Raw genomic sequence first — 12549 nt, 5'->3', positions numbered from 1 at the left:
TTAACTTGTGATGTGAAAACATGGCATGAGATTTTGGGGCACTGCAATGTTAAAGATGTGTTAAAAATACCAGATTTGGTAGAGGGTATGAAGATCACAGGCCAGACAGAAGTGAACTGTAATGTATGCACGGAAGGTAAATTCACCAGGAGCAGGAATAGGCAGGCTGATGCAAAAGCCAGGTCACCCTTAGAGATGGTACATACAGACTTGTCAGGTCCTACTGACCCAGTTGGCCTAGAAGGGCATAAATATGTCATTTCATTCACAGATGATTATTCAGGGGCAGTGTCTGACTATTTTCTCAAAAACAAGAGTGAAGCTACATTAGCCACCGAGAAGTTTCTTGCTGACAGTGCATTATATGGCAGGGTAAAATGTATCAGGTCAGACAATGGCACTGAATACACTGGAGATGCCTTTCAATCTCTCTTAAGAGAAAAAGGCATAAAACATGAAACATCATCCCCATACTCTCCCCATCAAAATGGGACAGCAGAGAGGCAATGGAGGACTCTTTTTGAAATGGGAAGGTGTTTGCTATTGGAAAAAGGGTTACCAAAGGTTTTATGGCCTTATGCTGTCCAGAGTGCTGCCCATATTCGAAACAGATGTTACAGTGATAGACTCGGAAATACACCATACTTCATGTTAACAGGGAGAAAACCTAATCTCTCAAAAATGTGGGTGTTTGGGGCCAAGTGCTATGCATACAGATATGATAGTAAGAAATTGGATCCCAGGTGTGAGAAAGGAATATTTGTGGGATACAGTAAGAACAGCCCTGCATACCTGGTCTATAATCCACACACAGAAAAAGTATCAAAGCATAGACTAGTAAAATTCATCGAAGAGAGCCGAGCTGAACAACAGACACAAACAGATGATTGTGATCCTGAAGTCCAGGTATATGAAAGCAGAAACCCTACAGATGAGAAGATATTGGAAACCTCACAAAGTGAGAATGAAACAAACAACCGAACACAAAATGAGAATGTAGAAAGTACTAGCATAGATGTCACACAAAATGATAAAGCAGAAGAAAAAGTAACAAATCAAAAGGAGACAAATTCAGACACAAAACCCAGGTATAGCCAAGTCACTCGGTATCCTAGACGAGAAAAAGTTGCTCCAAAATACCTAGATGATTATCAGACAGACCTTAATGATGGTGATGATAGTCACGCAAATGTTGATTATTGTTACAGGGCTGTGAATGGAGTCCCTCAGACTTATAGTGAAGCAGTGAAGTCACATGAGGCACCTGGTTGGAAATGTGCCATGAAGGAAGAAATTGACTCACTCAAACAGAACGACACTTTTGAACTGACGACTTTACCCAAAGGGAGAAAAGCAGTAGGAGGAAAATGGGTATATTCCCTAAAAGAAAATGCTGAAAGAGGACAAATATTTAAAGCAAGATATGTAGCTAAGGGTTACAATCAAACAGAGGGCATAGACTATCATGAAACATTCGCACCAACAGCCAGCATGACGTCAGTGCGAGCACTAATGCAGATAGCTGTACAAAACAATTTCATTATCCATCAGATGGATGTTAAGACAGCATATTTACATGCTCCAATAGATGAAGAGATCTACATTGAACAGCCAGAAGGGTTTGAAAAGATGTCTGAGACAGGAGAGAAACTGGTGTGCAGACTAAAGAAATCGCTTTATGGGCTAAAACAATCAGGAAGAAACTGGTATAGACTCCTAAATGACCATTTAGAGCAGGACAACCTTGTGAGGAATCTTTCTGACCACTGTGTATACAGAAAACAAATTGAAGATGATACAATAATCGTAATCATTTGGGTGGATGACTTGATCGTTGCAGCAAGCGGCAATGATGTACTTGACGTATTCAAAAAGACCATGACGTCAAAATTTCACATGAAAGATCTGGGGAGAATATCATACTTTTTAGGCATATATTTTGAGCAAAGGGAGAATGAAATCAAGATGAGTCAGAAAAAGTATATTCTAAAGATGCTTGAAAGATTTGGGATGTCAGAGTGTAAAGCCAGATCTACTCCATGTGAACAAAAATTAGGAAGCATCCCTATAACTGATAAATATGACCAAAATGAATCTGCCAACCCCAGAGAGTATAGAGAGATTGTAGGCAGCCTGATTTATGCCATGACTTGCACCAGACCTGACATTAGTTGGATTGTAAGCAAACTATCCCAAAGTCTGGCAAACCCAAAAATGGAAAACTTTGTGGCTGCAAAACATGTCCTGAGGTATTTGAAAGGCACACACGACTATGAATTGATTTTCAAGAAAAGTGAGGAGGACTTAAGCCTGACAGCTTTCAGTGACTCAGACTGGGCATCATCTGTTGAAGACAGGCGTAGTACTACATGCTACTGTTTCAGTTTAACCAAATAAGGTCCTGCAATTTCGTGGAAGACAAAGAAACAGCAGACAGTGGCCTTGTCAACATGTGAGGCTGAATATATTGGCCTAGCCACCACTGCCCAAGAAAACATGCACCTGTCACAATTACTGAATGGGATGGATGATAGGGTGTACAGTTGTACGGTACTTTATGGAGACAATCAAGGGGCCATTGCGCTCAGTAAAAATCCTGTGAACAGACAGAGATCTAAACATATTGACGTGAAGTATCATTTCATTCGTAAAGTAATCAATGAGGGTAAAATAAGTCTTGTCTACTGCCCGTCAGAGCAGATGACCGCAGACATCCTGACAAAACCCACAACAAAGTTCAAGATGGATAAATTTAAAAAGTGGTTCTTTGGGAATTAAAAGGGCTGATTATTTTTTATGTTTGAATTAAAACGGCTTTGATGATGAGATCAAGAGGGAGTGTTAAGATATATGATCTCATTAATCTTTATTCACATTTATATTATAATATCTCAGCTGCTGTATTTATGTTTTAGTTTTACGACAGTAACGGACTTTATGTTGCCGTTTGTTTGTTTACGTCAGATGGGGTATGTGATTTTTGGCGGGTATTACTCTAAGTGATGTGCCACTAATTGGATGTGTTGTAGCGCTGCTGTGAGTGTGTGCCGCTGCGGCTGAGAAGACTACACAAATAAAAGTTACGGATGTTTAACCCGTGTACCGCCTCATAATTATGGGTGAAGAGGAATATGGAAATCAAAACGCAACATGGAGCATGGTTGAGCGTCTTCTGGCAGCTGTAGTCCAGTCGAGCGACGCGCCCATTCAACATGGAGACATGGAGTGTCCTCAGGTAGACCAAGACTGTCTCAGAGCAACTTCTCCACAAATGAATTGATCATTGGTGAGTCTTTCTCGGACCCCTCTGGCACTCCGTAGATCCGTATGCTGTCACGTCTGGAGCGGTTCCCCAACTTTCTTTTTTATTTATTTTTTTAATTATTATTTCTTAAAGCCAGACAGTTGCCATTTGAAATCACTTTAGTTTTGTGTCATGTCCATGATCTGCTTTTTTCAGCAAAATTCAACAGCTGAATGAACATTCTCTGAGACTAAACTTCCTTTCGACTTGTCCCCTGTTAGGGGTTGCCACAGCCTGTCATCCTTTTTTCCATTTTAAGATGACATTTGTTTGGAAAAGTTTTTTTTACACCTGATGCCCTTCTTTCCTTTGGGGCGGCAGTGGCTCAGCGGTAGAGCAGACATCCTCCAGAGTGTGAGCTGATGGTGGGAGGTGTCGGCTCACCTCCCATCTACTGCCGAGGCGCCCTTCACTCTGCCTACCCCTATATGTTTGCTGTGATTGCATGCCTAAAGTCCCCTAGTGTGTTGTGTTCAGGGCTCTGTACACAACATTGAATGTCTATATGCATGTAACTGTGAAAAGCATAATGCATGGAGTGTAAAGATAATTTTCCCATAGGGGATCATTAAAAAGTGACTTTCTTGTTTTCTTTCTTTCTGCAACCCTCTTCATTTATCTGGGTTTTGGACCAGCAGGATTTGACGTAAGCTTGTGTCTCTGTAGGGCTGCAGATGCTGGGGATTGAACCTGGGGCAGCATATATGCATGTGATCTACCACTGAGAACATCCTTTTGGGCAAAAAAAACAATCAAATGTTTAAGCTGGTTCACGTGACAGGAGTTTCAAGTTCCAAACCCATCATAAAATCTGTTTTGACCACACATCTCTGTACTATCTTCTGAACAGAAAAAATGGAAAAATAAGTATTTCAGTTCTACATAATTTCTAATTTCATAAACTGGAAAAGGCCCCAGTGTGTTAACCAAAAATGTGTTTAGTTTGCATCAGAATTCTAGAATTCTTAATAGGACATCCTGTTACTATTCCATGTGATTAGCTCAGTCATGCAGTAGGGAAAATTAAGCGGTCTTCAACAATGAAGACATGGTGAATGGATTTGGATCAGAGAACCAGATCTGTGAAAGTTTGTTGTTGAGGTGGAAAAGTGAGCTTTTCTCAGTCGCATTGCTCAATCCAGACCTGCATGAGCTGTTTGAGCCAGGAGGAGATGGGTTGGTCCACTGTCTCTCTCCTTTCCAAATGAATGTTGGGTAGATGGTGGTATGGGCTTTCAGTGGTACGCCGTTGGTGGTCATCCTCTTTGTTTCAAGAACAGTAACTAGGCATTTTAGCATTGGTTGTGGCGCCAGGGATATCTATCTGGGCAAGGCTGGTCTTAACCCACCAGTATGGTGGGTGCAGCACACTGGGTATAGCTTGGATCCTTTCCAAAACAGAAATGCAAGTTGCATAGAGAAGGCAGGGCATTGTATGTGGTTCTGATGATGAAACTCAACCTGTTGACTCAACGGCCCGAACTCCGCCGTGCATGGTGTGTGGTGAGAAGCTATCCAATGGTGTCATGGTGCCAAGCGAGCTTAAATTTCGCCTCTAAACAAAGCACCCTTCCATTCAAAATAAGCCAGAGGAGTATTTTGTACGCTTATGTACAAACAATGGAAACAGTCAACTTTTTAAGAACAACCACAAAGGTAAACGAGAGAGCTAAATCTAAGTCCAACACTGTGGCAGAAACAATACTGCCTGCTTGTAAAGCCATTGTAAATGAGATGCTTGGCCATGATGCGGCCAAAGAGACGCATTGATGACTTGTCTGCGGACATCGAAACTGTTGTTTTGGAAAATACGCATCAGTAAGAAATTTGTCTTGCAAATTGATGAGTTGACGGATATTACAGGACATTGTCAGCTCTTGGCAAACGTGTGTTTTGTGGATAGAGAAACCATTAGAGAAAACTTCCTCTTTGGCAAGGCAGTAACATAAAGTCTTATTGCTCCACACAGAGGTCGTGTGGCAAAGTGTTGGCCTGTGTATATGAGCTGCGAGAGGAACTTCAAGTTTTTCTGGCGAGGGAGAGGTCCGATTACTCAAAGCTGCTTGCAAATGACGAGTGGTGTGCAAAGCTGGCATACCTGGCATACCAGCCAGCTTCTAAGCAGGTGACAACCTGCTTAGAAGCATTGACAAAATGAACGGATTCCGTTTTAAGGTGCAGCTTTGGCAACAACATGTGCATCATAGCAACCTTGAGATGTTCCCACTTACTGAGAAACTGCATTATGGCAACACTGCTGCAATGTGTGAAGACATTGGCAGACATTTGAAAACTCTAGAGAAGAAGTGGTCATTTTATTCCTCTTCAGCCTTCGCAGAACGCCTTGACTGGGTTAGGGACCCATACGGCTCAGCATCTGTTCTTGGAAAGGACATGACTTTAAAGGAGCAAGATGAACTGAAACAAGGTTGTAGTTTAAGGCTAAACCTTGCTGCGCTTCCTTTGACAGTTTTTGGTTATCTGTTGCCAAGGAGTTCCCCTTGGAACTCCTTGACATGGCTCCCATTTTCAACCACATATTTGTGTGAGCTGGGCGTCTCAAGCTTGACTGTGATAAAAACTAAAAACAGAGAAGCTTAGAGCTGTTGAGGAAGACCTTTGTGTATGTCCGTCTACCATTACTGCCAGGATATCTATTTTTTGTTCACCGAAACAGGTTTCACAAGTTTCACACTGTGAGTATAAATACATTTACATATATTATTAACTATATGTATTATATGTAATGCGTTAGAGTGACATTTTTTTGTGTGATTTTGGTTGGTGGCGTGCCACAGGACTTTGTAAATGTAAAAAATGTATCACGGTTCAAAAAAGGTTGAAAATCACTTTAGTAAGTGGCATACAGTGTCCCTTACTTTCTGTTTGTGCATCAACACTCGCAACTTCAACTCATCGCGGATTTTTGGTAGGTAGCCAAGTGATATGCGCATGCACACTCTATTGGCTGACGGCATCCGGAAGTGCGCTACGTTACATGAGTTTCGGAACACAAAGCACTTCCATGAGACACAAAAGTCCTTTAAACAGTTGATAAGACAATGGGAAATACAGATAGAAGGTGGTTTAATATCAGTATGGGCAGGATTCAGTCAGTCAGTCATCTTCAGATTACCACCGCTGAATCCGCCGCAGCTGGTCACGGGGAGCCGGAGCCTATCTCGGCGGCATAAACGGTTAAATTACTGTAAAAAATAAGATAGTTTGTCACTATATCACGGAATTCGTTATTCATGGATGGTTCCTGGAACGCATTAACTGCGAGTAACGAGGGCGCACTGTATAACTGACCCCAGAAAAGATAAATCATAGGAGGTGATAACCCTTCCTGGAAACCAGTAAACATCTGTGTTTTGTAAAATGTAAATCACTGATTCTTGAGAGTCAAGAAAAAAACATGTCCCACGTAGACAAGGCTTATTTATGTTAAAAATGAAGAATTTAATAGTAATTGACATACTCACAAAGTAAATTAAAGGAATTGTGAATATTGATGTTATGTTATAGCATAGATAATTACTTTTTGGGGGGATATTTGTTTAAATGTATGACCAGTGGTTACATGGGCCGTTATTTCTCTTGTCCTCAGCAAGATTCACAGTATCACTGTATAAGATCAAACATAAGGGTTATAAAGTATAAAAGAATTCATGTCATGAACATCTAAAAATATTTTCAGTACAAATTGCCCTATCAAAATTGTGTACTCTGATCCGTCAGATTTTTTCATAAACCTCATTAAATCGGGCAATAGAATGGTCAGCTACAGTTGTGTTCAAAATAATAGCAGTCCAAGATGAATAACCTGTTTTTGGTAGAAATTATATTACTGCATGCCATGGCAAATAATTTACCAGTTGCTGTAGTAGGGTCATAGAAAACCAACAGAGCCAACATTCATGATAGGTATGCTCCTAAGTCTGTGTCATTGAATAATGAATTGAAGGGGCGTGTTCCAAAAAATAGCAGTGTGGAGTTCAATTAGTGAAGTCATTCAATCTGTGAAAAAAACAGGTGTCAATGAGGTGGCCCTTATTTAAGGATGAGACATCACATGTTGCTCATGCATTTCTCTCTGAAAACCTGAAAAAAATGGGTAGTTCCAGACATTGCTCAGAAGAAAAACGTACTTTGATTAAAATGCTGATTAATGAAGGGAAAACTTATTAAGAAGTGCAGAAAAATGATGGGCTGCTCAGCTAAAATCATCTCCAATGCTTTAAAATGGAAAGCAAAACCAGAGAGACGTGGAAGAAAAGGGAAGACTACCATTCGAATGGATCGAAGAATAGCCAGAATGGTGAAAACTCAGCCAACGATCAGCTCCAGGATGATCAAAGACAGTCTGAAGTTACTTGTGAGTACTGTGACAATTAGAAGATACCTGTGTGAAGCTAATCTATCGGCAAGAAGCCCCCGCAATGTCCCACTGTTAAAAAAAAGATATGTGCTGAAGAGGATACAATTTGCCAAAGAACACATTGGCTGGCCAAAAGAGAAATGGAGAAACATTTTGTGGACCGATGAGAGTAAGATTTTTCTCTTTGGGTCTAAGGGCCGCAGACAGTTTGTCAGACGACCCCCAAACACTGAATTCAAGCCACAGTACACTCTGAAGACAGTGAAGCATGGTGGTGCAAGCATCATGATATGTGGATGTTTCTCTTATTATTGTGTCGGGCCTATTTATCGCATACCAGGGATCACGGATCGGTTTGGATACATCAAAATACTTGAAGAGGTCATGTTGCCTTATGCTGAAGAGGAAAAGCTCTTGAAAGGGGTGTTTCAACAAGACTACAACCCCAAACACACCAGTAAGCGAGCAGCTTCTTGGTTCCAGACCAACAAAATTAAAGTCATGGAGTGGCCAGCCCAATCCCCGGACCTTAATCCAATACAAAACTTGTGGGGTGACATTAAAAATGTTGTTTCTGAGGCAAAACTAAGAAATGCAGAGGAATTATGGAATGTTGTCAAATCATCCTGGGCTGGAATACCTGTTCACAGACGCCAGAAGTTGGTTGACTCCATGCAACACAGATGTGAAGCGGTTCTCAGCAACAGTGGCTATACAACTACATACTAGTTTAGTGATTCATAGGAATGCTGAATCCTGGATATTTTTCAGTTTATACAGCAAAAATTTGAGTTTGTAAAGTAAAATGCAGACACTGCTATTTTTTGAACAGCCCAATGTTCATTTTTCTTCATTTTCTGTAAAGTAATTAAAGAATTTCTGCTTTTTTCTTTATGTTTTGATTAGGAATATAATGTGCAGTGTTCCCAATGCATGGACATAAAAACCATTATAAGGATTTTGGGCTTTACTCAATTTTTTAAACAGACTGCTATTATTTTGAACACAACTGTATATCCCTGAGGACCCTTTTGATTCTCTTGGCTGTGGTGTATGCATCAATGCCACACAATGGTCTGGAACATTTCTTGATATTTCTTGATAGTAATAATCAAATACATTTTTCATAACATTTGTATTAAAGGAACCCATGCTACAGAGAGCTCGTGTGCTGAAGGGCAAAGGAAAAGAAATAAAGAAGAGAAATTAAACAGTGGCCCAGAGTATATGCCATGCGAGCAGGGGAAAGACGGAGATGGAAGAGGAGAGAGTTCAAGACAAAAAAGTATTACAGAGAGACAAGATGGAAGACAGGGCACAGAGTAATAGGAGAAAGTATTGGACAGAGGCACCGAAAATGTCCAGACAGACAGTAAAACAAGAAAAAAGCATCCAGGAGAAAACATTTTGAAAGAAAAGCTTTAGAAAAAGCTCTTTGGTGGTCTAGTGGGTAGGATTCGGCGCTCTCACCGCCGCGGCCCAGGTTCAATTCCCGGTCAGGGAACGTATTCAGTGCGGCAGTGGCTGAGTGGTAGAGCGGGTCGTCCTATGATTCAAGATCGGTGGTTCAATTCCCGCTCCCGCCCAAGAAAAATACCCGGAGTGTGAGCTGACAGTGGGAGGTGTCAGCTCACCTCTGGAGCACTGCCGAGGCACCCTGGAGCAAGGTGCCGTCCCCTTTACAAAATTGCTCATTTGGGGCGGACCAAGGAGGAGCTGCCCGCCACTCTACCTCCTTTGCATGCCTACAGGCCCCCTTGTGTATGTGTGTGTGTGTACTGTACTCACTAAGACTGTATATGTATGAATGTGTTTGAACAAGTAACTAGAGTGTGCTTTCTTAATTTCCCTTTAGGGATCAAACCAGTATATGAAATTAAAAAAAGAAAAAAAGCAAGGGAACAAACTGAGAAAAATAATATTGTGTGCATGAAAGGCTACAAATAAAACATCATTGGACTCCAGGCACAGACACAAAGAAGATCCTATCAGGAAGCAAAGTAAGGAATCCAAACATAAAAAAAACAACAACTTTTATATTACAGCATCAGAACAGAGCTGAACAAAACAAACAACCTCCTTAGCCACGGCACAAGAAATCATCACTAAGCGGGTCATCAGGCAAGATCCTCAAAAATTAATATCTTCATCAAATCCAGCCGTTTGGGCTAATTTATGAGCTAATGAGGGGAAGGAACAGCCAACAAAAAAGACAACATTCCGTGCTCCATGGCAGAAGACGTCTGTGTCAAATATGTGAGAATGCATGCTTACTGTCACTTCTGTTTAAAAAGCATTAATCTGTATTGCAAATACAATACAATTTTGTCAACTCCGTCATTTTCCCATCAACTCCATCAGATCTTCATCCATCAGGTCCGATAGGTCTCTTGGCATTCTTGTTCTTTTTACTCTCTTTTGATAAAGTTGTCAGTCTTGGGGGAAGAACTTTGTCTCTGCCCATTATTGGACCATCGCTTGTCCAATTTTTTTTAAATATCTGTGGCCTGTTCACCAACTTAAACAAATCTTACAATTTGGTTATTTACTGTTACTGAACTTTGTGAGTTCTCAGTTGCTTAGCAGCGGCTACAGATGGATGGATGGATGGATGAATAGATAACATCATTAATTCTGTCGGAAATCGCACAAATCCACTGCTCAGGCATACATAAGGAATAACGGCTGGATAAACACCAGGAGAAAAAGAAACACTGACACCACAGGACATACCACAAGACATACACTACTGTGTCTACATGCAGCACCAACAGGACATATACTAAACTAAAATCTAAACAGTATAAAAAAGAATAAAAAGTGAAGATAGCAGGAGGCCAACATGGTGGGTAAGGTACACCCTTCTTACATTGTAAGGCATTTCATCATCTAATGTTACAACATCACAACACTTTGGCCCCACTACACTGCAGCACAGGCTGACATCCTATCTCCTCCACTCCATTCGACCGCGTGCTGAACTCGCCGCCTCCCCTCTGCTCCTCCTGAGAGTGTCATTGTACCCCCTGATGGCATGGGGCACGAAGGAGGACCTCAGCCTCTCTGTGGAGGCGGTGTGTGACAGCAGTCTACCGCTGAAGGTACTTCTCTGCTGGGAGAACGTGGTGTGCAGGGGGTGGCTGGTGTTATTCATGATAGCCCTGTAAAAAACTAAAGCTTAAAGGTAACATTAAAGGTGGAAAAAGTTGTGAAATAATTTGTCTTGATTTAGTTTTTTTACATCACGAAAACCTAGCGTTTGAACAGGGGTGTGCCGACTTTTTATATCCACTGTAATTCTTTTGTGGTAGTGAGCAGAGAACTCCTTTGTGGAGTGTGATCTTATGTTCAGCTCTTAGTGACTGAATAAGTTCATGCTTATCACGTAATTCTTGGCTTGTGGTTGAGAAAAAACAAAAAAGTAGCTACAACATAATGGGAAAAAGTTTTTTTTTTAAAGGATAAATTAAAAAAAACTTTAAAAAGCAAACAAGAAAGAGTGAAGTTTATAAACCTACAATATGAAACTTTTAGTATACATATCCCACTGAAATAATATTGAAAGATGAATGCTTTAACTATGTAAGTAATCAAAATAAACTTTGTGGTTATTCTTTCAGTGTCTGGTATACATTCTGTGTATACTATAGGGGTGCGCTGCTCGGAACGTAAGTCTCATACAAGCCACCTGGCTGAAAATAAGGTCACTCAAAGTCAGTATGTGTTTGATAAGACCTGACCATACGTGTATAGCAAGATCATTGTGAGTGTGATATTTTGTGACTGATAAGCCCAATGAAAGTACAAGCAGACCTGTCCCTGAGTCAGTTCAAATTATGGGGCACAAAGTAGGGGAATGAAGTTGTTAATAGTCTCACATGCCCCACTAAGATCATGGAAGAAAAAGTGGGGTAAACATGTGGTTAAAAATGGCTCACTTTGTTACATTAATGGATACGATGAACATGAATTGTTGAGAAAGTTTGACACTGTTGATGAAAGAGAAGAGGGAAAGAAAAAAAGAGACTGGCAAGAATGAGGAGAATATTATTTTTAATAGGTTTACAGTTAGACTAAGTACTGAAGGAAAAAAGTGGGTTTGATGAGAAGGAGAAAAAGTCATGTAGGGGAAGTAATAGGATTGGGCTTTGCATCTGTCGTCACTGTCTTCAAATCCCACAAGACATTTCCTGCAAAATGCAGGAGAAGGAGGGAGGAGGATGGAGAATAAAGGAAAACAACTGATCCTGACCTGTCTGCACTTTTTTTCTGACACCTAAAGACACTCAAACTGTGTTGATATGTAAATATATGTTATGCCTTTAATCACATTATAACAACTGTTTCAGTGTATTCTCGGGATAGTAGGAGCGGCGAGAGAATAAAAAGGTCCCGAATTTCTCAGTGGAAAGTTTTTCTAACTGATACAGATGAAGACGCTCTGATTGATTCATGCCATAATTAGGCACTTACAGTTCCTCTTCTGCTATCTGTCTAACTGTCACACGAGAAATAAATGTTGTAAGGAGCACCGTGCTTCCTCTCCCTTAAATCATGCAGTTTCCTGTTTTGGGAACTTTCTTCTGTTAAGGAAAACATGTATTCAGCCTTGTACTGTATTGTGGTCATTTAATCCCTATATGGTAATTGATTTCTATGTCTTTCTGTCTCAACTCCACTATCTGTCTCAACTCCACCCGTTATGATGTAACCAATGACAAGCAATGTCAAGCATAAAAACTGTGGAGACTCACTCCTCTTTGGACTTTTTTCTTTTTGTCCCCTTGTCGACAAGTAAAGCTGTGTTGAAGAAATACTTTGGTAAGTATTTTTTATGTCAGTGCATTTTTGGAAAGAACCAGAA

General features: G+C 40.7%; 1 long non-coding RNA gene across 3 annotated transcripts in view; it reads left to right on the top strand.

Moving 5' to 3' along the window:
* Positions 1-12463: 12463 nt before the first annotated feature.
* Positions 12464-12549, top strand: part of LOC137611880 (uncharacterized) — a 39394-nt gene continuing 39308 nt past the window's right edge. For all 3 annotated transcript variants that reach the window (XR_011038792.1, XR_011038793.1, XR_011038791.1), the window contains exon 1: positions 12464-12506. This is a non-coding gene — a long non-coding RNA (uncharacterized lncRNA). The remainder of the gene's footprint in view (positions 12507-12549) is intronic.

Source organism: Antennarius striatus, chromosome 18 (assembly GCF_040054535.1).
Source record: "Antennarius striatus isolate MH-2024 chromosome 18, ASM4005453v1, whole genome shotgun sequence".
Taxonomy (NCBI): Eukaryota; Metazoa; Chordata; class Actinopteri; order Lophiiformes; family Antennariidae; genus Antennarius; species Antennarius striatus.
The sequence above is the reverse complement of the archived record's forward strand: the minus strand, read 5'-3'. Positions and strand labels throughout refer to the sequence as shown.